Genomic DNA, 12,049 nt, shown 5'->3' with positions numbered 1-12,049 from the left:
ATCTCTGAAGGCACCTACACTCATGTTCACACACACACACACACACACACACACACACACACACACACACACACATTTCAAATGTAATAATAATAAAGTAAACCAAAGAGTAATCTCGTATTTGTATTCTGCTGGAGTCCCTGCTCTAGATGGCTTCAGTGACCTGGGATGGATGTGTGAAGCCAGTGTCAAGAAGGAATTGTGACTACTGTTGTCATTCAAACAGGTGGCCCTGGAGAGCCTGAGCTGACTTTATTCATACAAATTCAATGGTTTGCATGAATAGTTTTATAACCGGTTTTTTACTTCCTAAATTTCTAAAACTGGTTACAATAGTTACCAGTTTGTTCCTTGCCTCTCTCCTCTTCCATCTCCCGACTCTCCCACTGGTAGCCACTACCTTTTGACCTTGTATCTCTACCAGAAGATGCAGAAGCAGTTTTGCAAGCTACAAAGAAACATTTCTGACTAGGCGCACCTACGGATAGAACAGTGTGCCCAGTTGGCAGTCTATGTAGTTACTGCATCATGCAGGATAAGAGACAGTTTTGTCTCTTGTGGTTAACATTTGCATCTGGTAGGGTCTGGGGTCTCATGAACAACTCATCAGCCATGGTGATTAATGGATTAATTAATTAATGGATTAATCACTAAATTAATCCATTCTACATTTTGTCCTACTCTATGTCCTCTTGGGATACCAGGTTTTTCCATTTAGCCTATAGGCAACATAGCTTGGAAACTTACTTTCAATAGTTGGCTCTGCTTGTCCGGTGTCTTATGTCCATCCCTCTCAACTTCTTAGAGCACAGGCACCGTTATTAGAAATGAGGGAACTGTGGGTTTCTATGATTCTGCTGCATTCCCTGTTCCTCGAATGTTCCCATTAACTTTTTTTTTTTTCATTTTGTTTTATTGTTTTTTGAGACAGGGTTTCTTCATGTAGTCCTGACTCTCCTAGAACTTGCTCTGTAGACCAGGCTGACCTTAAACTCACTGGCCTGCCTCTGCCCCTAAGTGCTAGGATTAAAGGCGTGTGCCGCCACCACCCAGCCTCCCGTTATTAACTCCTGATAGCATCTACTTAACAGCATTTCCTTAAGCTCTTATGGTTGAAATCATTCTTTCCAGAACAGTTATACAAACACGTAATACAACACTTCATGACCGGCCGTGACTCATTCAGGCCGGCAGTATGGCTAGCATAGAGAAAGCAAGGAGAGCCCATAGCGTCCACGCTCCCGGGGTCATACCCAGCACTATGCGACAAACTGTCCACAGGTCCTCCGGGGTCTCCAGGGTCTTGCCACAAGGAGAGCCATCTGGGCTATTCTGAAACATTGCTCCCAGAAGAACTCACAAGGCTCCTGCCAGTAGTCACAGACTCATGCAATCCTCCTGGCTGCTGTTTATGGAGAACTTGCATTGACCAAGTGCATTGTGGGTGGTGTCACTTAGTCCTCAAGCAGCCCTGTAGACATGAGCATCTGCCGCTATCATTCCATTTGGCAGAGGTTATGTCTCCTTCCTGCTCAGGCAGCTTTTACATATATCTTGTTCCTAAGCTGTGGATATATTCAGGGACGTAACGCCTGTCTGGCAAGCACGAGGCCTTAAGTTGTACAAAAAAAAAGAAAGAAAGAAAGAAAGAAAGAAAGAGAGAGAGAGAGAGAGAGAGAGAGAGAGAGAGAGAGAGAGGGAGAGGGAGAGAGGGAGAGAGAGACAGAGGGAACCCACTCTTCTCATCTCCAGGTTTTCCTGAGTGGCTCTGAGGAATTTGACACCATTAGGCTGGCTGGATTTGGAACCTCAGCTCAGCTCAGCTCAGCTCAGCTCAGCTCAGCTCACCAGAGGGGCCAGGTGTGCGTGAGCCAATACCTCGTCTCCTGCCTCCCAGAGCAAAGTATGGAAAGTTCCCCAGCTTTGTCACCTGCCCACCCTCTTTCTGGGGACCATTCCCTTTGCAAATCAGGAAATTCTTGAGTCTAGCCCCACTCCTTTTTGGGGGGTTGGAATGAGAGAATGTCTGGTTATGTAGCCCAAGCTGGCCTCGAATGAACGAGACCCCTGCCTCGGCCTCCTAAGTGCTGGGAATGTAGGCATAAATGTCATACCTGTCTCCACCTTGCTACAGTATAGAGCTGACTTCAGGAACAAAAACCGAAACTGGGAAATCCGGGGCTACCCGGGGGCATCAGAAGGCGTCAGCCACAGAACAACAGAAATCACGGGAGGAGTCAGAGCAGAAAGGAGGCTCCCTAGGGAAGCTATTAGCAATTTAGTACGTGGGAATGTGGCTCCCACCTGCCAGAGAGATGATCTGCCTGATGGAAAATCCGGCAGCTGGCTTGCCTCTTGGCAGCTCTCCTGGGCTGCCGTTCAGTCCAGCTCCATCTGCGAGCCCCAGGAGGGAAGCGGAGCGCAAAGACAACCGTAAACTAATAACCACTTTCATTTGCAAAGTACTTTCGGCTTTCCAGAGCACTTGCAGAGGAGCGACTGCAACTTCTCTCGATGCCATCCCTGACACCGAGGTCAGGTTTCCTTATTTCATCTTACAGCCAGAAAGACAGACATCTTCAGAACCCAGAGAAGATCCTGAGGGCGTCCAACCATGGAGAAAAAGAGGATTGGCACCCACCATCCTGTTGCTGATGGTAGGATTTGAGACTCAGGGGTGAATATGATCAAGAGCCAAGGCTGCGTGTATGAAATTCTCAAGGAATTAATAAAAATATTACATTAAAAACAAAACCGAGGCTCATTCTTTCTTGTTTTGTTTTATTAGTGCTGGGAATTGAATCCAGGGCCCCTAGTCTACCAAACACACCCTCTGCCACTGAGTCATGCTTTCAGCCCCTAAGACTAGTTCTTTTTTTCTTTAAATTTTATTATTATTATTTTATGTTTATGGGTGTTTTACCTGCATGTATCTCTGTGTAGCACATGTATGCATGGTGCCTAATGGAGGCCAGAGAGGACATCAGGCCCCCTGGAACTTGAGCTACAGACAATTGTGGTCCACTCACTATGTGCATGTTGGGAATTGAACCCAGGTCCTCTGGGATACCAGCCAGTGCTCTTAACCTCTGAGCCATCTCTTCAGCAATAAGATTAATACTCCCTTTTTCCATCTTAAAAAGGTATTTTAATGACATCTTATTTGTGTGTGTGTGCATACATGTGTGCATGTGTGTGTACATGTGTTTATGTATGGTGTGTGCGTGCGCGTACATGTGTGTACATGTGTTTATGTATGTCGTGTGTGTGTACATGTGTGTACATGCGTTTATGTAAGATGCTTGTGTGCGCGCATACATGTGTGCATGTGTGTACATGTGCTTATGTATGGCGTGTGTGCGTGTACATGCATGCATTGTGTACATGTGTTTAGGTATGGTGCGTGTGTGCGCATACATGTGTGCATGTGTGTACATGTGTTTATGTATGGTGTGGTGTGTGCGCGTACATGTGTTTATGTATGGTGCAGTGTGTGTGCGTACATGCATGCATGTGTGTACATGTGTTTATGTATGGTGCATGTGTGTGCCAGGTCAGAGGACAACTTGAGGGAACTGGTTCTTTCCTTCCATCGTGTGAGACCCGGGATTCAAACTCAGGTTGTTGGGTTTAGTGGCCTCCACCTGCTGAGCCATCTCGCCAGGTCTGTTTCCGCCTCTAAGCAGCTGCCAACTCCTGTCTGTAAGCCTTCATGTCTTGCTGAAACTGTTGACATGGCTGTTGTCCGTGAGTGCAGCCTTGAGGTCTTGTGGCCTGTGAGGTTGTCATCTGACTACAAGGGCCCCCATGGTTTCACCTCTTTCTACCTTTAATGGGTGACCCTTTTCCAGAGGACACTGTGAACAACCATCTACTTCCCCTCAGACAGGCAACAGATAGACAGGGAACCAGTGAGTTTGTCGGAGTTACTGGTGGGAATAAGGGTGAAAGGTTACTTACAAGCGCTTGTACAGCTCAGAGCAGACAGAGACGTCACTAAAAGCCACCACAGCATGAATGACACACGAGGGCCAGATCACTGGAACTCTGTGCATGACTGCGGGCGAATCACCGGGTCAGAGAGCATCTCCCAGGCCACTCCGCTTATCTCAGTTTCCCCAGCAGTCCTTCCTGGGGAAGGAGGGGGCCTGTGTGCTCGTGAGTCAGTGTCAGAGTACTGTGTGAAGCGAGAAGACATGCAGGAGGCGGTTCCTCCATCCCTCGTGTGGCTCTCCAGGACCAGATCCTGATCATTACACTTGGCAGCAAACCCCTCTACAGGGAGCAAACTTCCAGACCGTTGGCTCATTTGTTTGGTGTAGGGGTGACAGGACCAAGGAATGGACAGACTGAGATTAGAGCATAGGTCACAGACCTGCCAGCCCTGTGACTCACAGGGCCTCTGGGGGAAGAAGGCCTAGGTGCCAGGCTGCCATGTGTGCAAAGAGCCTTCTCTAGATTTCTCCCTTAAAACGGTAGCCAAAGTCCCCCTAACAGCCTCCCGGGGCAGCAGGCACACAGTCTGAGGGTGGAGGCTTTGAAAGCCTGCATCTGGCTCCTGGCTTTTTGGCTGAGCTATCGTTTTTCTTCTACAGAAATCAGTTCTCTTCCTTTCTGCACCCTTTCTCTGTTGATCCCATTTGGCTTCCCGACCCTCTCTGACACATTTTGGATTCCTGTCTTCCCTGCTGGAGTCCTAAGGGCGAGACCCTCCCCCTCTTTCTTACCTTCTTCCATCCGGAGCGGATGTCCACACTCTAACGCACAAGATATACAGAAAGTGCTGGCTGTTGACTGTGTCATCCAGGTCCTCCTAAGACACTCTTCTCTTCTTCCTCAGCCCCTCTCATCGGAGCGTGCTCAGGGACCTAGGCCTGAAGCAAACCAGGGAGCTGGATGACACCCCAAAGTTGACTTCCTGCCTTTGGTCGATCTCTCCCAGTCCTTGCAAAGGGCCAGTCTGGCATCGAACCGGGATCCCACAGTGCCGGGAACCCTGGTATTCCTATCCTGTCACCAGACACATGGAATGGCAGCCGTGGAAAGCAAGCTCAGGTACCACCCAGCACCACATTCCTTCTGCCTGAACAAAAAGAGACCCAGGTCCAGAGTGTTAGAGAGGCGCGGTTTATGGGGAATTCACAGAACACAGAAACTGGAAGTCCCCTGAGTCCACAGCATTTTGTCTCGCCCTGGGTGGTGACCACAGACAATTATACATCTTTACCAAAACAGCAGGCACTCTGTGAAGGGCATGGTCCTCGCTCAGAGGAGCAATCCTGGCCCCAGAGGGTCAGACTTCTGTTAGCTCTGCAGCACCACACGAGTGGCAAGTTCTCAATAAGCACAAGAATGTTTGCAGCACGAATTCTAATCGGTCTTACACTAAAAACTAGGAGTCAGGTCATAGTGGGTGAAAGCTGAGAGATCAGAGAAGCAGAGCAGCCAGCTACGAGAGAGGCCTCTTACCTCTGCCGAATCCTCAGTCTGAAGGGGCGATCCTGTCTCTATGAATCCCCAGACTGAAGGGGCGATGCTCTCTCTGCGAATCCTCAGACAGCTCTTCAGGCTGGCTGTTGCTCCTGTCTCCTCCCGCCTTATCTTCCTCTCTCCACCCAGCCCTATCACCCCTGTCTCCACCACCCTAGTGCTGGGATTATAGGTGTGTGATCCCAAATGCTAGGATCACCTCTGTGTGAGCTCTGTTTCTCTTTTATACTGGATCAATTTCATGTAACCCAGGGTGGCCTTAAATTAACAGAGATTCCTCTGCTTCTGTTGTCTGTGTTCTGGGATAAAAGGTGTGTGCCACCACTGCCTGGCCTCTAGTGACTTAGCTCTGCATTCTGATCTTCAGGTAAGGTTTATTTGTTAAAAACACAAACAAATATCATTACAAATGTTCGTGTGTGTGTGTGTGCATACTGAGGGCTTCCAAGAGGATTGAACCCAAGTCACATGATCCCTACAAGGGCTGGATTGGAACCCATAGAGCCTATTGGTCAAGGCATAAACGACTTGGTGAAATGCTAAGTACCCGGGCCTCAGTTTCCTCATGTGGGGAATGACTGAATCTGGACCCCAGTCCTGAGACCTGTCCACCTGCAAGGCCTTGGGAGGGGCTCCAAGAAGAGGCTGTGTGATGCTGGGAGCCAGTATCAGGGGGAGAATTGTTCTGTTTTCCCTGCTTGCTTCCAAACAGCTCGCCCCCAGGTTTACACACACAGGAACCCAGGAAGGTGCCATGGCAACCGCAGAGACTCCAGGGAGCTGAAACTGCCTGACTTGGCCAGACTGACAAAGCATGTCACCCACAGCCTGCCCTCTTGCAAGAGTGCCAGGATAGATCCCAGGCTGGTGCAGGCAACGAGAAGCAGACTGTCAGGAAATCTTGAGCAAATCACTTTCTCTGAGCCTCCAGCGTGCTCCCGCCCTCCTCTCCCAGCACAGAAAATATGGACAAAAGAAAATATCTGATATTATGGTTACTGGAATCCAAATGCTGAAGAATTAGATGTGCAAAGATAAGGAGTTTGAAAATGTTTCCTGTATCCACACTCAACAGCGTGAGAGGCTCTTGCTGCTTCTTAAGGATTTTTACTATCCTCTGCTGTCCAAGGCTCTTTATACACATAGAATAATTGGCCCCAGCACTTCCTATAGAAAGGGTATATTGGACACCATGGGGAGCATCTCAGTGAATACGGGAATCCACATAGCCCGGAAGACACAATGGTGGCAGCTGGAATAGGAGAGCCATTGAGAAAAGTGCTAGGTCTTCAGAGACGGAGGCAAACCATGGATCGAGTCAGACAGTTGTGGGGAGCTTTGCCTGGGGACAAGCCAAGTGAGCAGGAATTAATCCCCATGCCACAGCTGTACCCCCAATGCTGCCGCCTCTGGGAAGGCACACACTTCCTGGACTCCAGTCATTTATTGATGGCTATTGTCAACCAGGACTCTGGTTACACAAACCAGAAATCCGTCCAACTCTTTTAAACAAAGGGGATGTGTTTTACTGTAAGGAAGCTGGGATGTTTATGAATCCCCAGCACCGATACAGACCCCAAAACCTCTACTCACCTGCCCATCCCCCAGCTCTACCCCACTGCTCCCCTCCCAAAGGCCAGCCCCCTCTGCACTGTAGACACAGTGGTGCCTGATAAGTCTGACCCACAGCCAGGGTCCCCCATTCAGCCCTCACTCAGGAGGTAGGAGAACCCATGATCATGGCTACCCAGCGCTTTCCTGGGCTTCCCACAGAAACTTCTCAGGTCCTGAAACACTGAGACAGTCACCTTAACTGTCAGGCCACTCTCAGGACACGTTTAGCCAATAAATATTCAGGGTAGGATTTGAACAGGCACTTCAGCAGGCCTGGGCCCAAACTAAATCCCATCCTCCCCACTCTACACTGTCTTTCGCTTCCTGTATGCAGTCCGTCTTTTTCCTCTGGTTTCCTTCCCAACGTGAGTTACCCCCTCACCCCCAAAATTACCCTGGTCACTTACAAGCTTGAACTGTTTCCCCAGCACCATTATATGAATCCCGGAAAACGGGGAGCTCATATCTCATTAGCCACTGTGTCCCCAAGAGAGGGCTAAAGACTGCCTCCTTGCAGGTTGTTTCGGTGGAAAGTTCCACCCCAAGCCCCCTCCCCTGGGAGTTGCCTCAGTACACACTCCGCCTCCGAGAAAGCCCACCATAGGGTGAACCCTCCTCAGAGATGCTCAAGACCACCCCCACAGGGTATTTAAACTGCCCCCCCCCCAGAACAAACGTATGGTTTTCTGGTTTCTGGTCTTCCTTCCCCATTTCCATCCCTGGGGGGCTGGAAGGCCACCCGGGAACATTTAGTATCCATTAAACCTGGGCTTTTTCTAATTCGGTTTGATTTGGTCTGATCTGGATTATTCCATCAGCAGAGATGTTGATTGGGATGTAAAAACTTTTCATCTGGAGGTCCCACCAAGGGTGCTGTTTTTCCCACTGGCCTGGGGCCACGTGTTGAAAAACACACTCTCTTGCACCTGTTCTCTGCCAAGCTAAGATTGGCTTTATCTGGGTAAATTCTGAGTTCCAAATCAATGCCTTTGGGGCCCAGGGCCTCATACATTTTGGGCTGTCCTGTTGATGTCCCAGCCTGCCGTGCTAGGCATCCAACCTGACCGGACAATGACCTGCCTTGTTCCAGGGAGACAAGGGTCTGCCTTGTCTCTGTGGGGTCCCTTTGTCAGGAGACTTCCTTTCAAGGAATTCCCACACCCCTCTGTTTTTTGGGTTGTTTTTTTTTGTTTTTTGTTTTTTTTTTTTTTGGTTTTTTCTACTCAAAGTCTATCACAGTGGACACGTTGCACTAAGCTTAGAGTCCCAAGTCCCAGCATGGACTTAAAAGAAAGGAACACTTACAATTCGAGGCTAATCTCCAAACACCCTTGGGTTACTTTTTATAAAATCCTTTTAAATTGAGGTTCTCTGACACCTTACATTCCTTAACGCCTAAAAGATTTTGCCGCCATACAAACAAACCATATGCTCACAGCTTCTGGATGCTGTGCTCCCACTCCCTCCCCCCGCTCCTCCCCCCCAGCCTCCCTTCACCCCCTTCTCTAGCTGTTTATGTTTGTCTGCATTCCTGGCTTTAATCTGGTCAGGCTGGGATTCTCTCTACAATGTCCACTCTAAAACTGCATAGGTGTTCCATCCTTATGTCCCTGTTTTCCCCTGCAGCATCTGCTGATCTGGCCCTTAATGGGACCACCTGTGTGCTTGTCCCGCTTCTGCAGCCTGCACCAGGATTTTAAGTTGGTCAGCTGACACAGGTTCCTAAAAAGAAAGTGTTGTTTATCTGTTAAAATAGTGTGGCCACAGTGTGCTTGTTTTATGTCTGTGTGTGTATATATATGCTTGTTTACACAGTATACTTGTTTTATGCCTGTGTGTGTGTGTATATATATATATATGTTTATTTACACTGTATACTTATGTCTCTGTGTGTATGTGTGCTTGTTTTAAAATCTGTAAAACTTGTAACTTCAAATTACAACAGCTCTGAAAAAAATTCAAACATGTGGATGGCCTCCATTCTTGACCTCAGTGCCATCTTTGGTAAGAGTACCCATGTGGGCTGGACCTACCAAGGAGACATTCTGTCTCCAATATTCCTTCTAATCTTCTTGCCTCTGCTAGCATTGGTAAGCTGTAAATGATTGGGTAAACTATATGTCTAAATTTAGCTTTTATCTCTAATTTGGATATACCTAACAGATAATGGTACCCCAACTCTCAAGTGCCTTTACAGATCTAAGAGTATGGCATTTAACAAGAGCTTCTTATGTCAGAGAGACATGCCAGCTCCTGCAGCATCCTATAGCACCTCCAAGAAGATGCATGGTTGCAGAAGACCTTCCATCTGGGGGCTTGCCTTTGGATATGGCAAAGCTACCCACCCAAAAGCCTCCTTCTAACTCATCCAACTTTCCAGGGGATCAATTGTCTTATCCTGCCAAGGCCGGTAGACTACACCCCCTTCCCACCCCACAGGCACAGGAAATCTTCGGGCCTCCTGGACTCAGCAGCTAACTGCAAGTACTGCTTCTAAGACTGGTGTTATCCAAAAACCACTACAGAGAGACTTGAGATTGCCTATGTATCTCATTTCTGCTCATTAATCCCTCTCAGATCTGTCTGATGGCATTTGATGACTTAAGGTACTGGTATCTCAATACTTCATTTGTTAAGTTTCCTGCTAAAAAAAAAATACAGACAGGTGTGCCTCTTCCACGGGCTTCACAGTCCAGGATTAGCAGGTTTCAGGTGTATTTTCAGAGGTTCAGAGTTTCCAATTCCCTCTAATTGTCTTCTAAAATGTTCATGCCTTTTATCCTGAAGCCATAGCCTTTTGCTATGACACCAAAATATAAATCTGTTCTAGTTGTCTTACAGATACCTGCAGGTTCTTGAAAAAAGTCTTGCTGCTTTGTCAAAAAAATCTGGTCTGGTAAAAACTAACAGTCTCCAGAGCCTATTTTAATTCCACCCATTTTCAAGCATATTTTACAGGTCATTCCTGCTGTCTAGGCCAAGACCAATTTACAGTGGGCCTTCTAGACAATGCCAGCACCTGCACCAGCTCCTGGAACCTCACCATTGGTACCACCTCTCCTGGCTCAAATGGACACCTACCCAACAACTAAAATCTGGTTTTAAAGGGCACATCTGCTCTTGTGTCTCACTTATTCCCCTTGCCTCTTCTCTGTCCCATTCTTTCTGGCAGTTAACGGCCCTTTAATGGCTAGCCCCATTCACAGGGCCGGTCATAACAATATATTTTTTCTCCTAGCAACGTGCCTTCTCATCTCCCTCAAGAAACAGATGCCTGAGGTCTCCAGGATGGCAGTTAACCAGATGCCTCTCCACCCACACTTCCTCTGAGCGTGAGCTCACCAACTCCCAACTCTTCCTTCTCCCTTGTCACCCAATGCCCACAGGAAGTAACCAGACTTTAGTGACACCCCTATACCCAAAGAGTCTGGGATGTTTGGTTGGAAGTGTCACCCCAGTCCTTGGAACCCCTATACCCAAAGAGTCTGGAATGTTTGGGTGGAAGCTTCACCCCAGCCCCTGGTACCCCTATACCTGAAGAGTCTGGAATGTTTAGGTTAAGGCTCCACCTCAGTCCCTGGCATCCATATATCCAAAAAGTCTGGAATGTTTGGGTGGAAAGTTCCACCCCAAGCCCTTTCCCCTGGGAGTTGCCTCAGTCCAGACTCCACCTCTGAGAAAGCCCGCCAAACAGCGAACCCTCCTCAGAGATGCTCAAGACCACTCCCACAAGGTATTTAAATTGTCGTTCCCCCCCCCAGTGAAAAAAACAAACATGGTTTCCCGGTCTTCCTTCCTCTCCTCTCTGAGGGCCTGGAAGGCCACCTAGGAGCATTAGTATACATTAAACCTGGGCTTTTTCTAATTCGGTTTGATTTGATCTGATTTGGATTATTGAGTTAACAGAGAGGTTAACTGGGCTTTAAATTTTTCACAGGTATTTAAGGCTTTCTTTTGGCAGGGCCTGGAGACATGGCTCAGTGGATAGGAGTTTTGGCTGCTCAGAAGGACCAGGGTTTAATCCCAACAGCCAGGTGGAAGCTCAAAACTGTAACTCCACTTTCAGGGGATCTGACACCCTCTTCTGGCCTCTGCTGCCACCAGGCACACATGTGAAGTACAGACATAAAAGTAACCAAACACCCATAAACAAAATGTAAAATTAAATTTTGAAAAGGCAGGGCAATATGATGCACGCCTTTCATCCCACCACACCGGAGGCAGAGGCAATCAGATCTCTGAGTTCAAGGCCATCCTGCAACATGGGATTCCCCTCTGTATACAGTGAATTGGTTAATAAAGAAGCTGCTTTGAGCCTATTGCAGCACAGAATATGGCGAGGTGGGAATTCCAAGCAGTTAAGAGGAGGAGAGAGTAGGCAGAGTCAGGGAGAAGCCACGTAGCTGTGACAGGAGACAGACGCCAGACAGTACCACATGGCGATACACATTTTAATAGAAATGGGTTAACTTAAGATATAAGAGCTAGCTAGCAATATGGTTAAGTGATTGGCCAAGCAGTGTTTTAATTACAGTTTCTGTGAGCTTATTTTGGGTCTGGGTCTACAGAGTGAGTTCTAGGACAGCCAGGGATACACAGAGAAACCCTGTCTCACAAAAACAAAAAAAGAAATGCTTCTGGGATGAGTGAATGGATAAATGAGAAAACTGAGTAGAGGAGGGAAAGGAGTCCCATGTGCAAGAGTGACAACAGGCAGAAGGGACTCAGGGACAGTGGCACATGTCTGCAGTCCCAGCACTGGGAGGGCTGAGCAGGTGGAGTCAAAGATTTGGGCTACCTTGAGCTATGTAGTCAGTTTGAACCAGACTGAGCAACAGAACAAGAGCCGTTTCAAAAGAAATTAAATTGAGTAGCTGGAGAGATGGCTCAGCAGGTTAAGAGCACTGGTTGCTCCTCTAGAGGACCCGGGTTCGATTCCCAGCAC

This window comes from Microtus ochrogaster, chromosome 10 (genome assembly GCF_000317375.1).
Source record: "Microtus ochrogaster isolate Prairie Vole_2 chromosome 10, MicOch1.0, whole genome shotgun sequence".
NCBI classification, from domain to species: Eukaryota; Metazoa; Chordata; class Mammalia; order Rodentia; family Cricetidae; genus Microtus; species Microtus ochrogaster.
This window is presented reverse-complemented; position numbering follows the sequence as displayed.